Genomic DNA, 6242 nt, shown 5'->3' with positions numbered 1-6242 from the left:
AACGACTAGAAGCTCTACATCACACTCAGTGTTATCAAACTCGTATGGCTAGGCATTTTAATAAGAAGGTCAAGACAAGGAACATCAAAGTAGGAGACTTGGTGTTAAAAGCATTAAGGAAAAATGTTTTAGATCTAAGGGGAAAATTTAGACCTAATTGGTCTAGACCCTACATTGTCAAAACAATCTTGTCAGGAGGTGCAACAAAACTAACTGATATGGATGGCAATGAGTTCTCGAACATGACAAATCTTGACCAACTCAAGAAATACTACCCATAATTACTTGAGTAGGATACTCAAGAGAGCTACGTTTGGCCTGATTCCTTAAGAAAGGATACGTAGTAAACCCTTTACGGGTGCGGCCACTTTATTTTTTATTTTTTAACAATCTCGCGCCCAGAATTAATTAAAAATCCGACAGAAGATCGGCGAAATATCGGCGTCGTAGAAAAAATTCTGGCGCTAGCCGAGGACCATCAGCGCCAGCCGACGGTACCGTCGCATGACGCAAGACTACTGTGGCCGGCGCCAGTCGCAGATATGTGCGCCAATTCACAGGTTAAATTCTGGGAATATTTCGGTGTTTTTCGGAAAATTTTCGACTTTCGTACTCGAAGAATTTCTGGAAAATTAATTTTTTCGGTTTTCATTACTTTAATAAATAAATTTATAGTAAAGAATAAATTAAAAGCTGGAATTTCATTAATAAAATAAAATTACATTATTGATGAAATTTTAATAAAGCTGAAATAAATGAACTTTAAATAAAAAATATAAACTAAGTCTAATAATTGGAAATTAAGCAATGCTCCTAATCTTCCTTTTCTTTCCTAGCCCTTTTCCAATTTTTGTCTGCCTCCTCCTCCTCATCCATAACCTTAGCTAGTAGGCATCCTTTAGAGGACCTACATTCAATCTTAGAGTAGATAGTTTTCCCTTCAGCTAGGACTCCATGCTTCTTTTCTACCCAAGCTTTTTTCTCTGTGGTATCAGCTTTCCTTTTTCCCTTATCTTTTGTAGTACTTTTTTTCCTAGGCATTGCAGGTGTCTTGAATTTAATTCTTTCACCTAAGCGTTCCCTAACAGGAACCACCTTGTCACCTAGACAACTCTTCACATCAGTTTTACCCTGATTTTTCTTCGAGTCCTTTTAAGGTTTCTTCAGCAGCCACTTCTTCACATCATTAGGCAAGGAAGGAGGAACCTTTTGGGTAATTACTTCCCATAAAGGTCTAGCACTCCAATAAGCATCAAATCTGTCTACTTCCTGGGAGACAGGGAACTCGTAGGGAGGACGAAGATCTCAAGAAGGAATATTCTGAAGTAAGCCGTATTGTCTTTTTACCCTGCAGGGATAGTAATAAGTCATACGGGACAAACTTGGAAGACGGCGGAAAGGTTGCTTGTTGACACCAACCATCCTTTCTATTTTCCACCACGGGACGACACACTTGATAGCAAAATTGCGAGATTCGAAGACCCTTTTCCATTCGTGGTGCCCCATTTTAGAGAAACGTTTCTTCCTCCTCACGAAACAATTTAGAGTGTACTTCTCAATGTTGTCCGGAGGGCTAATTAATTCTAGCCTTTCCATTAGCCACATCTGTAAAAAAATTGTAATGCAAATAAATTATTATTACTATACGAAAATATATGTTTTGATTTCTGTAATTAAAAATATTATTTTTCTACCTGTAATAAAATTGGAGAACCTCGAAAAGGTGCTTTTGGGTTCTTTTTCAATTCATCAAGACTAATCATAGTCTCTCCAACTATCAATGGCATTGGATTTCTCCCTGATTCAATTTGTTCTAGTACGGTGGTTATAATTGATTGACCCTCATTATTTTTACCACTAGTAAGAAAAAATTGATTAAGCATACAAAATAAGAAAGCCTTTCTTCTATATATATGAAAAGATTCGGAGTAAGGTTTATCAAAATAATGGCGAGCAAATTATTTCAAATTAACCATGTTGTCATCTACTATTTTTGATAGATCCCTTTCTTTTAAATTGAAGAAGCGTTCAAAATCCTTGTACCGGCTGAGGATGTGGCGTTCAAGATCCCTTTCTTTTAAATTGAAGAAGCGTTCAAAATCCTCTGCATAGCATCGCCCAGGGATCGTGTAAGATCGCCAAGGGGTACCAGCTCCCTCTGACAGGCTCAACAACCTCGCGGCGTTAAACATGTGACGTGGTGGAGGAGCAGGAACGAGAAAGGTATCAGAGGAATGCTATCTAGCAACCCTCTCTCCAAGGTATGCAGTCGCTCCATAAGTCCCAAAGAAATAGCGACGCTCAGCAGAGTACTGTGCGGCTAACCCAGGGAGTACCAAGCCGACCCACGGCCGGTACAACACCTCAGGCTCCTGGAAAGAGCATCAATCAGGCAAGAGTCTATCTAAAGAACCACAAAATGGCAAATAAGAAAAGAATCATACCGTGATGATCCAGCCTCGAACATACGCAGTGGACATCCCCACACGGCGGCTGCCCCAGGAAGCACTGACTGAAAACCTGCGCGGCGATGGTCTCGCCGGTGCAACAGAAGGGAAGTACTCGTAGAACCAGATCTACAAGGAGTTAAAATTATCAACAAGTGCTAGTTTAAATGTAGAGCTAAACTTCATAGGGAATAATGTTTACCTCTACGACCCTCCAAAAGCTGGACAGAGAAACATTCTTCCTGAAGGACCGGTGTCGACACGAGTCCCTTAGCTCTCGAATGAAGTCAGCATAGGCCAAGCTGGCCTAGTCGTAAGTCCCGATCCGATGTAGATCGCGGACGGCAGGAAGGTAGTAAAGCAGCGCCCTACTACCCTTGTCTTGGGAGAACGTCCCTGACAACAAAATAAGCGCAAAGATGCGCACCCGCTGCTCTCGGGTGGTCGCACTATCGTCAAAAGCCGCGCTAGAGTCGAACGGCGAATCCCCCTAGCGCTGAACTGAGACAACTCTACATCAGCTCGAGCCCGAAAGGTAATCGGCCCCAACAGCTCCTCGACCTCAGGGGAAAAGATGTCGATCCCGCTGTCGAACGGCAGTGGCACGGAGCTAAACTCCAGTCCTGTGATGAGACTGAAGTTAGTAGGAGTGACCATCATCTCATCCCAAGGAAAGTGGAAAGTGTTGGTGGTGTCCCAAAAGAACTCCACCAGAGCACGAACTACATGGTGACCCCTGCTGGAGGCAACCATTTCCTCGGAGGTCTCGTACAGCGCAGCAAGACCGCAGGACTCCCATAGGAGTCTCATCTCGACATCCCTGGCGATGTACATCTTTTACAGATCGCATAAACCGTCACAGCCAGAGCCATGACAGCGCGTCCTCCCAACGATGATACCCCGTCTCACCCTCTCAGAAATATGGTGGATGGGGGAAAAGAACAAGGTTCGCTCATTCCACTCAGGGAGTCGACCTAGCGAAGTGGACGGCTCGGCATCGTCCTCCACAGGCTCGTGCTCCCGTCGAATGTCTCGGGACCGTGAACCAGAACCTCGCTGTCTAGCCACGCTACATTGTGCAGAATTATCATAAATAAAGGTTCTATAGTATCTAAGGTTCGCCTAGCCGCATGATACTATGTTCGCAAAAAAAAAAAAAAAAACAGAGTACGTAGTACTAAAACGAAGCACAAATTTAAATTGAGCATAACGGCATTTTTCAAGCAATCAAACAATTTCTTGCAACACTATAGTAATTATTGTGACAAATTGGACAAGAATTGCTAGCAAAAACATCAAGAACGGGCCTCATTGTATTCCCGACCTCAAGAGGTCCAACAATGGCAATTCGTTCATTTCTTCACCAAATTGAGTCAAACAAGTCTCAAATTACTGCCAAGGCAACATATAAACATAATCAAGCAATTTCATGGCATAAAATTTAACAAATAAAGAGAATTGAGCATTTCAAAGTTTTGAATTTTCATGAAATACGAAAATAAACACATGCAAAATTCATAAAAACCGGTGTGAGTTCGAAGAAAACTTACATAGATCGGGAAAATAGATGAAATAAGCTTTGATTTGCAACAAATTTGAGCGAATTTGGTTGAGAAACGTGCAAGAACGAAGCAAGTGAATTTCAGGAAATTTTCGAGCAAAAACGCGACAAGCAGCAACGAAAATGAAGAAGAAAGGGGTATTTAAGGAATATCCTATTCTGGCGCCAAGCGCTAGACCTTGGCGTCAACAGATAGGCTTGGCGCCTGGCGCCAATCCCAGCGTCTTGCGCTACAGCCAGTTATGTGGCGCTGATGTGTTTTCAGCGGCGCCAGAATATTCAGCCACTCAGTGAGATTGTTCTAATTTTTTTGCAATATATTTTGGGTTCCTTGGTACGCCAGTTAGCCCCTCTAAGCAATTTGACACGAGTTTTAGTAATCGGCTTGGTTGCACAAAGTTATCGACCTGATGAAACATTGTCTCACTTAGCTTTAAGCGCCTAAGAATTGGCTCATTAGAAAAAGGCACCGACATAGTGGTTCATTCGCAAAAGGCACCGACATACAGGTTCAAAAGCAACAAAAGCGCCGACGTACAAGCATAGCGGAAGCAAAGTTCAAGCGAGCTTTTAAAGATCGACAAGCGGAGATCTTCGGTAATTTCCTTGGAAAATTATCGCAACAAATGAGGATAGCTTCAAGCGAGGATATCTTTGACGGCATTCCCTAGATTGTGGAGAGTTGTCACAAACAACTGAGGGTGATTTCAAGCGAAGTTGTCTTCGATCATGTTCCCTTAGACGTGGAAGATGGTCACATAGCCGGAGAGGATTGTTTCAAGCGAAGCAATCTTCGATAGTATTCCCTTGGACGTGGAATATTATTAAAGCGGAAGAGGATCGTTTCAAGCGAAGCAGTCTTCAATATTGGAAGCAGTTACAAGCGTAGCGGTTTTCAAGCGGGGTGACATTCTCTTGGCAGGAGGTCATCAAAACAACGACAATGCGGCAGCAAATCGGTTACTTTCAGAGACGTGTGCTCGATGGTGCAAGATACGCGTTTCTTAACTCTTTTATCTGTTTAACTAACGCTACTTTTCTAGGTATCGGCGTTACACGAGTGACTTAGAATCGCAGAACGTTCTGAATCATTCTCCGTCCCTATCGATACTTTGACTTTTGTTTTTGAAACTTGTGTTTCTCCAAACTATGTCCAAGTGGGGGCTTCTATAGACACCCATTTCTGTCTCCCCAAAACCAAACCCAATGATGAGTACCTTTTACGTCGAATCATAATCGAATGAAGTTTAGTGTGGAAAGTTTAGTGTTGTGGATAGTTTTAATTTCTTTTCTCTTCTCTTTGTTTTTGAAAACTTATTTAAAAAAAAAGTCAATCCAGTTTGTTTGGTCCATGATATGGGTCCAATAGTAGTGTAGTTGGATGGGGCTTGACAAGAGTTATCCAACGATATATTATAAGCCCAATTCCGATGAATATTGAGGAAGTTATGGCCAATTTACTGAACTGGGCCCGGTTTGAGCCTTATATGCGGCCCAATGATCTAGGGGAGGGCCTAATATATATTTATCATTCCTAATGCAATTAGGAATGGTTTTAGTTTTCTAGATTCTTCTAGAAGGTTCTTTTCATTCCTTATTCAATTAGCATTGATAAATTGACTTTTGTTGACTTTTTAGAGTTTTAACTAGAATCAAAGAACATATTTTGAGGAAAATACGATTTTATCCTCCTGTACGGCAATTTTTATCTGATTTTAAGAAAACGCGTGGATTTCTGAGTCAGCGCCAAACGCCAGCTGTAGCGCCTAACGCTACGATTGGCGCCTGGCGCTAGACTTGGCGCCTGGCGCCAATCTTAGCGTCTGGCGCTAAGGTCAGCGTTTGGCGCCAACTTGATTTTTTGCGTCAGAACTCTGTTTTTGACATTTTATCTTTTGGCTGATTTTCTTTATAAATAACGTCGTAAAAACTCCGTTTTGATCATCAACATTCATCCACAATCACCTACAATCACCGATTCTCTCTATTTTCACCAACTCTCATCAAGATTCTCTTGATTACTCTCTCTCTCTCTCCCTTTTCTAAACTAGCTTTTCTCAAATACAAAATTCCGCATTCATTAGATCTAGATACACCTAACCATATTCGAAGTTGCCTTCGCCCTAGACGTGAAAGGTTTAATTTCTGAGGGTTTGGTCCCAAATCTCTCTTTCAATTATTTAATTTAATTATTGTTTTAATTATTATTTTCTTTGAAGTTACTAACGTGTGTA

This window comes from Chenopodium album, chromosome 4 (genome assembly GCF_948465745.1).
Source record: "Chenopodium album chromosome 4, dcCheAlbu1.1, whole genome shotgun sequence".
NCBI classification, from domain to species: domain Eukaryota; kingdom Viridiplantae; phylum Streptophyta; class Magnoliopsida; order Caryophyllales; family Amaranthaceae; genus Chenopodium; species Chenopodium album.
Note: the sequence above shows the minus strand (reverse complement) of the source record.